The sequence below is a fragment of the Echinops telfairi genome, unplaced genomic scaffold (genome assembly GCF_000313985.2).
Source record: "Echinops telfairi isolate 266 unplaced genomic scaffold, ASM31398v2 ScPeMD7_7424;HRSCAF=8462, whole genome shotgun sequence".
Classification (NCBI taxonomy): Eukaryota; Metazoa; Chordata; class Mammalia; order Afrosoricida; family Tenrecidae; genus Echinops; species Echinops telfairi.
In genome coordinates, this window is record NW_022111324.1 from 25,599,595 (window position 1) to 25,614,207 (window position 14,613).

Genomic DNA, 14,613 nt, shown 5'->3' on the forward strand with positions numbered 1-14,613 from the left:
AGTGAGGGTTTCACACCTTTGCTTTGCTCTTCAGATAAACCCAAATCTTTCCCCGATCCAGAGAAAGGTCCCGCCTGCTGTCTCACCCTCATTCCATGCGGTTCTGCTCCTCCCTCCCAGGACCCCAGACGCACGGGCCTCCCTTCATGTTCTCGAATGAGCTAAGCCTGTTCCTTCTGCCTGGATAGTTCCCCCTCCTGCCTTGCTGGCCTAGTTCCTGTTCATCTTTCACTTCGTAAGTGTGGTCTTCCTGATCCTGTGTCCTCACCAGGGCTCCCTGTTCTCTCTCTCTCTCTCTCTCTCTCTCTCTCTCTCTCTGTCTCTCTCTCTCTCTCAATACCTGCTTCTCTGGTCACTGATCACAGTCTCTGTTACAATTTGTACTTTTCTATTTAATCGTGTGGTACAAATGCTCAGTGGCGTTTCTGCCCTCTTTCAATCCCCTTCCTTCTTTTGGTAGAATCCGGCATGTGTTCAACTCATCACTTGGTGAGCTTCAGAGGAGAGAGGCCCCAAGCACTGCCCCAGCCCCAGAGAGTGAACCCTGATCAGTTTAAGCAGGAGCACGAGCAAATCCGGACAATGAGATGTCATCAGAAGTCCAAAAGTATGTCTGGGAAAGATTGTTTTCTCCACTGATAAGTTTAAAAAATAATAATAATAAATGACCCATGGAAAGTAGCAGTACTTATTTCTCCAATAGGCAGTCTCGGGAAGTGGTGATGCCTGGGGTAGGGGCAGCTGCATTGAAACCAAGAGGGCAGCTCGCTAAGAACAAATCATTTGGCTAGGGAAAAGAAAATGGAGAAATAAAAAGAAATTGAAGTTCTCATTAGGCTGGTGGATTTATAAATTAACCAATCTTAAAACTGACCTAACCTGTTTTGGGAATTCTTGTTTGGTGAGATAACGAATCTGTTTATTGCTTAAGCCAGTTGAGTGGTATTTTCTATTATTTAAAGTTTAAATGTCTTGATAAACACATCATCGTACTCTCCATGCTCAGCCCAACACTTAATGTATAGAAAATAGCTCAGTGCCATCAATTCCATGTTGGCTCATAGTGACCCTCTGGTATACCTTCAAACTGCCCCTGTGAGGTTCCAGGAGCAACTGGTGGTTTTGAACTGCTGACCTTGCAGTTAGGTGCCCAGTAAAGCTTCTGTTGCAGTTAGCTTTTCAGAAAGAAGCTAACATTCCCAGTGTCTTCCTTTCTTTCCTCCGAGGAAAGAAAACCTTAGCCACATTCTCTATCTCAATGCAAGTGGCCTTTTCCATTCTGTTTTCTTTCCATCCAGTTGCTGTGGAGTTGGTTCCAGTGTATGTCAGTCTCCAGGATGAGACGCTGCCTGGCCCTGGGTCATTTTCAGCATTTCTGGTATGTTTGAGTCCAGTGGGACAATATTCTGTTCTAATCCTTAGGGCTTTCATTTGCCAGACCTTTCTTCCTGGTTTATCTTCGTCTAGATATAGCTCTTCGGAAACCTGTCTACTGTGGGTGAGCCTGCCAGGATTTGAATACTGGTGGCTTCCTGAGCAGTGGGTATAGAAGGGGAAACAGTATTTGGAACCGAATGTCCTTGATATGGTGCTATGGAAGGAGTAGGCACAGACCTTGCCACATTATTAAAAAAAAAAAGTGGAGGGAGAGCCAGGAAGAGTTTGAAAAACACTACACATTTAGCAAATCAGAACTTTGATGAAAATAATAATCTATAACTTATCAAGGGTTCATAAGGGAGGGAGGGCAGGGGCGGGGGTGGGAGGGGAAAGAAGTGGGGAGCTGATATCAGGAGCTCAAGTTGGAAGAGAATGCTTTGAAAATGATGATGGCAACATATGTGCAAATGTGCTTGACACACTGGATGAATGTATGGATTGTGATAAGAGACCTAATAAAAGTATTTGATTAAAAAAAAGTATTTGATAAGAATAAAAAAGAACTTTGAATGATTCTCTTTTGTTTCCTCTGCAGATCCCCAAGTATTAGAAGAGTGTCGACATACCATACATATTTGCCGAATGAATTAATGACCAAACAGAGGATAGACATCTATTAGGATAGGTTCCTATTCTTTCTTGACTTGAAGCTGCCTATCTAATCCAAATGTCACTTTGAAGATTTAGGTGTGCATGACCCAACTCATGAGATATTCAATCACCTTATGGACATGTGAAAGGGGGGCAATGAATAAGGAAGAAGAATTGGTGCATTTGAATTACGATGTTGGTGAAAGTATTAAATAGACCACGGACTTCCAGAAGATCAAACCGACCTGTCTCGGAAGAAGAACAACATGATGCTCTTTAGAAGTAAGGATGGTGAGATTTCATCTCATATACTTCAGACATGTTACCAGGAAAGACCAGAAAGGACACCAGGTTTGGAGAAGTAGAGGGTCACGGAAAAAGAGGAAGACCTTCAATGAGACCGGGTGACACGGTGGATACAAATTGGGCTTAAAACTAATTGTGAGGATAGTGCAGGACGAAGCAGTGTTTCCGCTTATTGGACATACGGCAGCTATCGGTCCGAATTGACTTGACGGCACCCAACAAAAATCGATGGCACCTGACAATGCATTACCGTCACAGGGAGACAGGCCTCTGTGACCATACTGTTTGTACCACAGGGTTCCTGATGATTGAGCTATTGGGATTGGGATTTAGGATCCATTGCTTTCGAAAACTGAAGCCCCAATGAGTAACCTAGGAGAGATGGCTCCTTCGTATCCTGCCCCGAGGCCCAGGAAGCACAGACAGTCGTTCGGCATAGAGAGGAATCGAAGCAGAAGTCCAGTGAGCATCGGGGACAGGGCACAGAGAGTGTGACTCAGTTACTCTCTAGCGCCTGGCTCCAGCCTTTCCTGACGCCTACCGAAATTCTTGCCTTTAGCCTCTGGGAGACACTCATAGGCTCTTACTATAAAATCAGTATCTGCTTAAGTTTGTTGCAGTTAATTTTGTTATATGCCAAAAAAGAGCTTTGGCTAATAAAGAAAACAGATGTGAGTCACTGGCCCAAGAGTTGAAAGCAGTCTTTGTCTCAGAAGTAACCCTAACCACATGGTACCCAGGACCTCAGAGAGAGAGCGAGCAAATGGAGAGGTGATGGCATCCTGGAACTCTTTGAGGAGGCCAGGCAGGCAGGAGAGATGGAAGACATGGCTCCTGACCAAAGGAAAATTCAAAGGCTGAGCCGCGATCAAAGGCAGAGTCTGAGGAATGCTGAAGCCTAGAATGAGCCAGGGCTGCACTAATCACAAGGGACAACACAAAGGTCTTTTGAGTTACATTCAGAGGAGGAAAGCGGGGAGGGTCACCCTTGTCATGTTAGCAGAAGACAAAGAAGCAACAGAGCTCCTCAGAGAGTATTTTGCTTCCAAGTTACACAGGGAACTGAAGACCCAGACAAATGCCGGTGAGCAAGTTGCTAGGTTTAACTTTAAAGACAATCCCGTGATCAACTTCTGATTCATTAAATCCTAGGAACTGAAAGATTTGGCATGTGTGACCCCTGAAACCTCATCAGGGGCCCTGAAGCACTACAGAAATTGAGATAGATACCCAGAAGCAGGGATGGGAAGGGGGGATTCCAGTTTTCTAAAAGGCATGGATTCCACAGCTGCATCAAACCGTTACATGCTAGTGCCTAGAAAGAATTTGAAAATAAAAATTCTTAAAAAGAACTGTAACAAAAGGGAGCTGAGTCTTTGGAAACTAATTTGAGCACACTAAAATCTAGTCAGGTCAAAAGAGGTCTCTTACTTTGTGATAAGACTTTCCTGTGTCGTAGATGAGGAAGATGTCATGTATTAATATCAGAAATATGTTTGGCTCAGATTTCTTAGGCAAGATAATTTAGTTGGCTAAACATTAGAGAGTCAATTTGGCTAATATTGTGTGCACAGAGTCTTGGGCTTTGACCATTTATAAACAACAGTGGCTCAAAACTTGAAGTATGTACAATAACAGAGTCAGAATGAAAATATTGCCCGACTTACACAGATTCAGAAAAATTCCAATTTGAAATTTTGTAAGGAAGGGTTGAAAGACTTGCTCCTAAATTAAAACAAACAACAACAACAACAATGAAACACCTTACTTCCAAAACATAAGAAAATTATTTTTTTCCCCAATAATAATGTTTTTATGTAAAGATAAAATGATGCAATCAAAGCGATGTGAAGGGGCATGGATGTAGTGGAGACCCAAAACCCACCTATAAGATAATTGGACAGTTCCTCTCAAAGGGCCACGAAGAAGAGATGATAAATCCAGGGTGCAGTGTGGCACTGATGAACCACATAACTATATGCTAGTTCTTTATTCTTTCCTCCCTTACTACTATGGTTTTTATTTGTTTTACCTCCTCAACCGTGTTAGATTTGCGTATTCTTACTTGTATATTTAAGATCTTTCAGTACGTGAAAGTCAAGAAAGATAACCCTTCAGAAACAGTAACAAGAGGGTTCCCTGAGGGTACGGGAAGACAGGGGCGTGGGAGAAAACCGGGAGCTGCTAGCATTGATGACTGTAACCCCACTTGATGGAAGAGAACAACAGAAGTGTATGTGAATGAGTATATTGGCTCACATAAGATATTAAAAAAAACCAAAAAAACTACTACGACTGAAGCTAGCTAATAATAATGCCAAAGACACAGGTGGTTTTGATGAATACAGAACTAATTTGAATAAAATTTCTCCTTAGTATGAAAAAAAATGATGATGTCTTTAAAAAATATTATTTTTGTCTTTAAAATTTTTGTGTTAATCTGAGTTATTTTTGACAAGGTTGACCTCACTCCAATTAGAGAGATACACTAATCAATGTGCCAATTAAAGTTACAAGTATTATGAATAAGGTAGAAAATATGCTTTTTATCAAAGGGTAATCTCAAACCCATGAAAAACTCAACCTTACAGAAAACACCAAACCAAAGGATGTTGGAAAGAGAAAAGGAAATCAATGTGGTATCAGAAGGAAGAATTTCTAGAACAGGTCTGACAGCCAGCTGTTGTTAGCAAATAGATTGTAGGATCGCTTTTTAACTTATTAAGGCTTGCTTTGTGGCCCAGTCCAGTGGTCTATTCTCGGGTATGTGCCACGTGCACTGGAGAACATCGTGCTGTGTGACTATTGTCCCGAGTGCTCTGTATCCCCGGGAGGACAAGCTGGCTGATTGTGTTGTTGAGCTATTCTGTTTCTCGAAGGTCTGTCTTTCCTTGAGAGTGGTGGATTGAAGTCTGTTTCTCTCTTCAACACTGTGAGGGTTTGACTGATATGTTTTGAGGGTCCTTCATTGAGGGGCATATATGTTATAGTTGTGGGATGCAAAAGGGTTTTTACCCGGGTTGTCTCCCCCAAATATATGCCACACCTAGGACACTGCTTGTATCACATGGTAAAGAACTGTACACTTGGAGGTCCATGCAAGCTGCTTAGAGGTTATTCTCCCTAAGGGTTACCAGCCATCTACAGCAATCAGACTGTAGAATCTGTCGCACCCTAAACTGGGCCCCTCCCTTCTGATAAGGATAGTGGATTGCTTTCCCAAAGGAGAGCTCAGAATAGGTCAAGCCAGGTCAAGGAGGACCAAGGTTAGGCTGCCATATTGACTCTAGGATCTGTCCATCTTGTCCAAGTGTACCCCATGTCCCTTCCCTTCCTATTACATGTACACTCCTACCTTATCCCCTTCCTGTGTTGTGTATGTCTATTGAACAACCTCTTCTTGTGACGTTATGTGGTTACCTGTACTCAGGGGGGCTTGCACGCCCCTAAGTATATATAGGCCTTGGTCAGAATTAAATAGTCTCCCCTCTTCCTTTTCTCTGTGTGGACCTGGCTGCTGAGATCATGGCCTGAAGGTGAGCATGCTACTATAAAATGTGTCCGCTTCCTTTATTTTATCTTCTCTCCTATCTCTACTATTCTCAATGACTTTATTATGGTCTTTATATATTACAACTGTACGATTGCACCTACGGACCCCCACCCTACAATTGTTAGAGGCTGGTTACTCTGACATGCAGTGTCCATTCTTGCCTCTCGTTACATTATTTTTCTTGACGTCTATTTTACCAGAAATTAATATTGCACTCCTCTTTTTTTTTTTTAAATCGCTTTATTAGGGGCTCTAACAGCTCTTATCACAATCCATGCATACATCAATTGGGTAAAGCACATTTGTACATTCATTGCCCTTCATCATTCTCAAACATTTGCTCTCCACCTAAGCCCCTGGCATCAGCTCCTCCTTTTCCCCCTCCCTCCCCCCTCCCCCCTCCCTCATGAACCCTTGATAATTGATAAATTATTATTTTGTCATATCTTGCCCTGTCGCCACTCCTCTTCTTATGGTTGCCATTGGCTTAGATTTTTCCATCCTTTGCTTTTTAATCTACTTTTGTCTTTCAGTGTAAGATATGCGTCTTGGAGACAACATATAGACGAGACTTGTTTTCTACTCCAGTGTGCTTCTTTGTCTCTTGGTTGGGGGTTTTAACCCATTGGCATCTGTGTTGTTATGGACGATCTGGGTTGGTTGCTGTCATTTTGCTCTGAGTTTGGGGTTTTTTTTTCTTTCTTGTGTGTAGTCTCATTGGTGTCTTTGCCCTTCTGTCTCCATGTTGCTTTGAGTGCTGTTTGCATGATAGTTGCTTCTGGGTGGTGCTGCCCAGTGTGGTGCGTTCAGGTGTGCTACCATTGTGGTTGACACTTTTAGTGCTTAACTGTATGTAAGTTGTTTCTCTGGCTTCCCAGAATTTCTCTAGCAGTTGTGAGTTGATATTCCTGGATCACCTCCAGATGGTTTTAGTGATTTCAAAACAAAAACATTGATCAGAAACTCCCTCAAAAATCTATGCAGATTACATTTTTCAAAAAAATGCGTGGGCACTTCTTGAGATAATGTGTCAATCTTTCATTAAAAACTAGTTGCTAATCAGTTAATTCTCCCTCATGACAACCATTGTTTGTCAGAGTAAAGTGTGCTTCCACAGAGTTTTCAGTGGCTGATATTTTGGGAATAGATCAGCACATCTTTCTTATGAGAATCCTCTGCGTGCATTTTGGTTAGGAGTTTCGCACATAAATGTTTATAGCACCCAGGGGTTCCCATGTTTCATCAGTAGCCTTCCATCTTGAAGTGACAGAACCTTGGACATTTTCTTCTTCTTTTGATGGTCATTCTCCATCTGAGAGTTACAGAGCCCCTGAACTTATTTACTTTGAAGATTTATGAATCATAATCTTGATTTCTGTTTCTTTTTCTTTTTCATTAACCAACTGATGTCCTCAAGTGACAACTATGATGATGAGCAGTAGCATCATCGCTGCCTGATTGCCTGAAAGGTTGCTGGTTAGAACTGAACCAAGGACAGTGTTCCGGGGGGCTGACAAACACCACATACTGGGGGATTGCCCTGCAGGTTCTTTGCTTCTCTCTCTCTCTCTCTCTTTTAAGTTGTGGTCCGGTGCTTGGTGATTCCTCAGCTACTTCAATCTATGAATGTTCTTACTGCTCCCAGGTGAGGCTCTTGTATCACATGTGCCTCTTCAAATCGTTGGAAGGTGGTTATGTAAAAATAAAAGGCCCAGATGCCCTGTGGAGTTGGTGCAGTTGGACCACTGCAACCCTCTGGTGTCCTGCAAGACAGCTCTGCACAGGCCCATTTTGAGGCTCCCGAAAAGCGCGGCCATCCTCCAGTTTTTACAGAAGAGGATGCTTAAAAAGTCGTGTGGGGAGAAGCCCCAACCATTTGGGATGACTGCAACCTCTCCGTGAGTCAACAGTCATACGGTTGTGCAAACAACTAATGCAACCTTAGGAGGCATTAACTAAACTGTAACCAAGCGTTGTGCCAGAGCCTTTCTTGACTCAGCCACTCCCCCAGAGGCATTGCTCACACCACCTCCCAGAAAGTACGTAGTTAGGAGCTGAACCCTGTCTCCCAACATACATGTGGGATCCTAACCTCTCTACCTGTGGTTGTAATCCTGTTTGAGAAGAATTTTCTTTGTTATTTTAATGAGAGCAGATCAGTGGAGAGGGGGGCGGTGCCTAAACCTAATCACTTCTGACTTATCCAGAGATAGACAAGCACAGAGACCAGTGGGGTGGGGGTGGGAGTGGGGTGAGTGTAGGTAGATGCTACAGGAAGATTGCCAAGAAGCCAAGAAAGGCCATTGGGGCTACAGAAACTGAGAACCGGGTCTTCTTCCAGAATCAACGGAAAGAGAGCCTCCTCTATAGCTGAACTTGGACTTCTGGTCTCCTAAAGGACGAGAGAATACATTTCTGTTCTTTAAAGTCACCCACCAGTGTGCTGTAGAAACAGTAGGAAAACAGAGACGACTCACTGCACACATTCATCCTACCCACAGCTGGCTTTCTGTGTCACCCAGAGCTCAGCTTTGGGGAAAGGGGTTGGGGAGGGTGGGCAGGGGTGGTAGTGATATGCTCCCTGTCTCACCCGTCTGGTGCTCACATCCCTTCCTCTAGAACCCTCGGCTTAGGCCAGAAAGCACTGCCAGTGAAGTGCCCCTGCAGTCCTCGTGCTCATTTTATCACAGTCCAACTGCCAATGCAGACGCGACCCATCACTTCTTCCTCGGGGGACATAACCCTCACAACCTCGCTGGACTGAGGTTTCTGAGCTGCAGACGTTTGTGACAATTGATTTTATGTATCAACTTAGCCAGGCGTGGTTTTGCAAAAGCACTAGGGCAACTGTTATTCTATACTGTTGTTAATGCAATACAATGTAATCTCTTTCCATCATGTAAGCTGATGAAATGTAATCAATGAGTTGGAAAGGAAATTCTTTGGGGAGTGCTCTGCGGTCAGACTGTAAAGAATGTTTGGGCAGAACTCATTCTCACTCAAAGCTCACTCACTCTTCCATTGGCTGACCTCGGGATCTTGGGACAAAAGCCTGTGGAGAGCCTCCAGCTTGTCTTCTGAGCTATTGATTTTGGATTTTCCAGACCTCACAAATGTATCAGCCAATTTTGGAAATAAGTTTATCTATCTATCTATCTATCTATCTATCTATCTATCTATCTATCTATCTATCTATCTATCTATCATTCCAGATCTCACAAATGTATCAGCCAATTTTGGAAATAAGTTTATCTATCTATCTATCAATCTATCAACCAATTTACCTCTCTATCTACACACATGAGTATATATATATCACTGTTTCTGTTTCTCCAGCAATCTAGAGATGCCTGACCAAGACAGATTCCATCAGCAGAGGAACTGGTGAGAGAGCCTCCTTTAAAGATGGGTATTTTCCCCTTCCTTCTCGACACTAGGAATGGGCCTGCCTTGTCTGGGAGTTTCACCTGCTAGTCATAAGTTGAGACTGCACCCCAGTACCTTCTCTATGTTTATGTAAGTGCTGGGGTGGAGAGTCTAATTCGTTAGCTAAAGTAGTATATCCCCAAACAGAGGACACATACCATTGATGGCTCATGAGATAATTTAAAGTAGTACATGGACAAAGGTCTCTATAATTTAATTGTTTATCTATGTGATATATTCATGCAGTTTAAAAACAACAAATATGCACATTTTTCCTCCCGTCCCCTCATCAGCTAGCAACATGTTCTTTGTCGGTATTCTTCGCTGAGAAGATTATAGCCATATCGAATTAGGAACTCCCTCCTCCTTCATACAAAGCGTTTGATGCACAGTTGTTCTTTCTTTCTTAACAATAGTTCCTTTGCAGCTCATGGGGAGCTTCCTCATTCCTTACTTATGATTATGTAATGTTTTATTATGTAACTGGTCCCCTAGGGAGGAGCATTCAGATTGTGCTATTGTGAGCAAGACTGAAGCCATTTTGATATTTGAATCAGCTATGTTTTGTTTTGTTTTTGTCTACAAATGGGCATTGGGTCTCCACTCCATGCCCCCCGCCTCCCATTCACATTGTGTATGATTTTGTTCTGAGTCTTAGATGCCTGATACCTGATCCCATCAACACCTCATGGTGTGCTTCCATGTGGGCTTTGTTGCTTCTGAGCTAGATGGCCGTTTGTTTACCTTCAAGCCTTTAAGACCCCAGATGCTATATCTTTTGATAGCCGGGCACCGTCAGCTTTCTTTACCACATTTGCTTATGCACCCATTTTGTTTTCAGCGATCATGTCGGGAAGGAGAGCATCACAGAATAGTGCAATGGATTTTTTATATATTTATCACTGGACATTTTGACTGTTTCCCAAGGCTCAACCAGGAGTTTGGAATGCTAATTAATATTTGACTCCATCTTTGGCGTCCAAGTGGCTCCTCTAGTTTTCTCAGCCCGTGTGTAAGTTTGATAGAGAGAAGTCAGTTGGAAAGTAGGTGCCAAGATAATGAGTTATATAGTTCTTTTTTTATATTTTCTGGACTTGCTTTCTTTTATGGCTTCATGTAGCCTGTCATCTAGCTTAAGAATTATAGCCCACCTACATGTAACATGGGATTAATAGTTGGAAGAAATTAGTATAAATATCATGTGGAAACTGGGATGATTCAGGCACCCACCAAATAGCCTCTGTGCTGATAGATGCTCCCTTGGCTATCCTCCTATTAAACCAGAGTTTTTCTTTCTCTGTCGCACTTGGAGTGATTATTGATTAGGCTCATCACTCCAGGGGGTGGACCCAATATTGGGGGTAATGTTACTATGAGAATAGTAACCTTGTGTATGTATGCATAACATTTCACACCTATATTTATAAGAGTATCGTATATGCTCTTGGATTAGCCGAGTTTTTCAGCACATTTTTAATGCAGTTTTTGGGGTAAAATTAGGTGCCTTGGCTGATATTTGGGCCAGCTTCTACTCAAATATATGTGGTATATAAGTAAAAGAGTTGGGTCAAAGAGCATATTACTCCTGTTAATGTGTATTAGAAAATGCATATGACTAGCACATCAAATACACAATTTTATAGATATTTCTTATAACCAAGCCAATCAATTTTAAAAGTGAGCCCAATGAAAGAAAAATACTAGGTAAATGACAGCATGGGTGGTTTGTAAATGGCTAAAAAGTATGGGAAGTGGCATGTTGGGGGACAAAGAACTTGGTTTGGCCTTTGTCTCTGGTTTCCTAAAAATAGGCCTGGGAATTTGGCAGCATGGTTTTGTATACAAATGTAGTACCAGCTCCATAGACTGCACCTTGGAAGGGAGGGGAGCCTGCTACAACCATCCATCCAAGCATCTTGCTGTGTCGGAGGAGTCGCACGTATCATTGACTCTGCGGGAGCCAATCACAGCCTTGACTGTGGAAATGCCTTGGAACTTCTGGATGGATGATGCATGCGGAAAGAACTTCTGTCTCTGGGGACACGGCATCCCTGGGGATGGAAAGATGCACCCAGAGACCCCCGCCAAACCTTGCCTGGGTATTTGTCTGTGCATTCACAGCCCGTCTCTCTCTGCTAAATTGGAGGCACAACTTTCTCTGGAACTGGTGAGCAGTGGGCTGGTTTGTTTAGGTGGAATGGGCTCTTTCACTTTCCATGCTCTGGAGTGGGAAGGAGTCGAGTGGTCTCCATGCTTGTACTGGTGCCTGCAGACCTGGCCCCAGGTGAGAGAACGCGCTGTAGGGACGACCTGGACTCGAGTGGATGAGGGAAGGGAAGCTGACGCTTTCCGACTGGTTTGATCATGCAAATTGGTGTCAAGGAAAGGGATATACAGGACAGCGACCACCAAGCAGGGGAGGCCTGGGGGCGGGAAAGAGGGGGCAGCGGGGAGGATCCTGAATAGTTACAGTGGTCAGGGTTTGTCGAGCGCCTGAGAAACAATGCCTGCTCCCTCCACAGCGGCGGTGTGAGTCAGACTGGACTCGACGGCAGTGGGCTGTTGTTGGGCTTGTTTGTTTGTTTGTTTACTGCAATTCTGCTCTTATAAGTGCATTTGAGGAAGAAAGGAAAGCCAGAATCTTTGTCCTTTCCAACCTTCCTCTTCTGTTTAAAAAAAGAAGATTTACCATGGGAGCTAAAAAAATGCAGCCCCTCCTACTTGGAAAATCCCATGCTTATTTGAATGCTTGCTCAACCGTTTGAAGCTCTTCCTCCTTTGGACCAAGGTGCACTTCCATTTTGCACTGGGCCCTGGAAATGATGCGATACTACAATTGGTATATCATATCAGGGGCACATGGCCTCTTCCTGCCTGTCCTCAGTCCCAGCACCATGATGTCTTGCTGCTCCTGAAAGCTGCTGAGTAGGGACCTGCCAATGAGACTGCCCCAAGGAGACCACCAAACGCCAAAGCAAGCCAAACCAGTTGACATGGATTCTTCTGAGGTGCCCCTGGTGGGTTTGAATGGCCTTTATTTTTCAGTAGTAGCCCAGTGTTTAATCATTTGAACCATCTAGGGAAAACCAGTTGCTTCTCAGCCCGCTACCCCCCAGCACCCCTGTACTCCCACCCACCGCCCTTTGCTGACACCATCTCTCCTAGTCCTCCATCTTCCACAGACGTCCCAAGGGACACTCCCAGCATCACTTCAGGGAAGTGTCTTGGGAGCCTGGTTCCAGGTTCTCCTGGGCTTGTCTGGGATGCTTAATAGGCCAGAGCCTGTTGGCCTGGATGGGCTTCAGTGGCGTCAGCCCCCTTCCCTGCCCCGGAGCTCCCTGGGAGCACTTACTTCTGGCATCACCATCCCGTGGTTGGCTAAAGACATGCGTTTGGGGTCAGAGACAGCCTGGGTTCATATGCTGACCTTGTCATGACCCACTCCCTGAGGACCTTTCACAGATAATTGATTCCAGTCCTCAAGAGCCCTGAGAACAACGCCTGCCCGTGCTGGTGTGTGGCGGGGCGGCATGAGAAGCCCTGTGAAAATGCCAAGCAGCGCACACATGCTTATGACATGAAGGGGACACACAGTCTTTGTTCTCTGGGTGCTGATGTTCACTTCTGACATTCCACCCTCCCACTCCAGGCAGCTTGGAGCAAAAGGCTCCCAGGGTGCTGGTGGGCACCACCTCCTAATTGCCACCTCGGTCCCCACTCCCAGTTATTTTCCCTTGGCTGCGGGACGGCCCGTCTGCTCCAACTCCACCCCGAGCACACAGAAGCCCTTGTTGAATGACTTTCTCACACGGCCAAGATGACCATACCCAACTGTCTGCCGTGGACGGCATCAGACAGGGTAGACCTGCTACTGTGGGTTTCCGAGATTGTCCATCTTTATGGGAGCAGAAAGTTTCATCTTTGTGCCGTGGGTGATTTTGAACCACTGACCCTGCTGCCCACGAGGCCACCAGAGCTCCTGACAGGGCTGCAGTCTGATTCAGACCAACCAAGTACACCCAACCCAACTCCCTGCCAGGGAGGCCGTGCAGAGTGGCTCCACTGGACAGGGCAGGACCGCCCCCACGGCTTCCAGAGCTGGACATCTGGGCAGAACCAGACTGCCCCAGCTGGATCCAGGGACGGAGAGAGTGGGTTCAAAGTCAGAGAGCAGCCCAGTGCTTTCCCTTCATAAAAAGCAACGGCACATGCCTCCCGACGTTCTGTCCAGGATGACTGAACGGGGCAGCTCTCTTTATACACAACACTGGACCCCCTGCTCGAGGGTCTAAGGCCATTTGTCAATAAACATCACATTTTCATGTTTCTTTCTTTCCCTTTTTGGATTGTCTGCTTATAAGCAGTAGGTGTGACAGTTTTTTTCTTTTAAAAAAAATCATTTTATTGGGGGCTCGTACAACTCTTATCACAATCCACACATAGATCCACTGCGTCAAGCACTTCTGTACATTTGTTTCCCTCATCATTCTCAGAACATTCGCTTTCTACTTAAGTCCTTGGTATCAGCTCCTCATTTTTCCCCTCCCTCCCTCATGAACCTTTGATAATGTATAAATTATTATTTTGTTATGTCTTGCACTGTCCGACTTCTCCTTTCACACACTTTTCTGCTGTCCATCCCCCAGGAGGAGGTAATATGTAGATCCTTGTAATCGGTTCCTCCTTTCTACCCCACCTTCCCTCCACCTTCCCGGTATCGCCACTCTCACCACTGGTCCTGAGAGGGATCATATGTCCTGGATTCCTTGTGTTTCCAGCTCTTATCTGTACCAGTGTATATCCTCTGGCCCAGCCAGATTTGTAAGGTAGAATTGGGATCATGATAGTGGCAGGGTGGGGGGAGGAAGCATTTCAGAATTAGAGGAAAGTTGTATGATTTATCAGTGCTATACTGCACCCTGACTGGCTCGTCTCCTCCCCACCACCCTTCTTTAAGGGGATGTCCAGTTGCCTACAGATGGCCTTTGGGGACAGTTTCTTCTTCTTCTTCTTCTTTTGGTTAAATTTAGTTTTGTTTAACCAGCTTCCTTTTCTATAAATGTTTTTCTTCTATAGCCTTCAAAATTCTTATTGTGGTAATATATATATGTATGTATATATAAAACAAATATTTGCCATTTCTGCCACTTTTCTATGTATCATTAATTCAGTGACCTTGATTCTGTTCCCGTGCTGCACTGCTTTCTGGAGACATCTATGCCTGTCTTACAGCGACAGTTCCGCCAGCTCTTCTCGGCTCGCTCCTTCCGTCCCTACCCCCTGGAACAAGGAGCCTT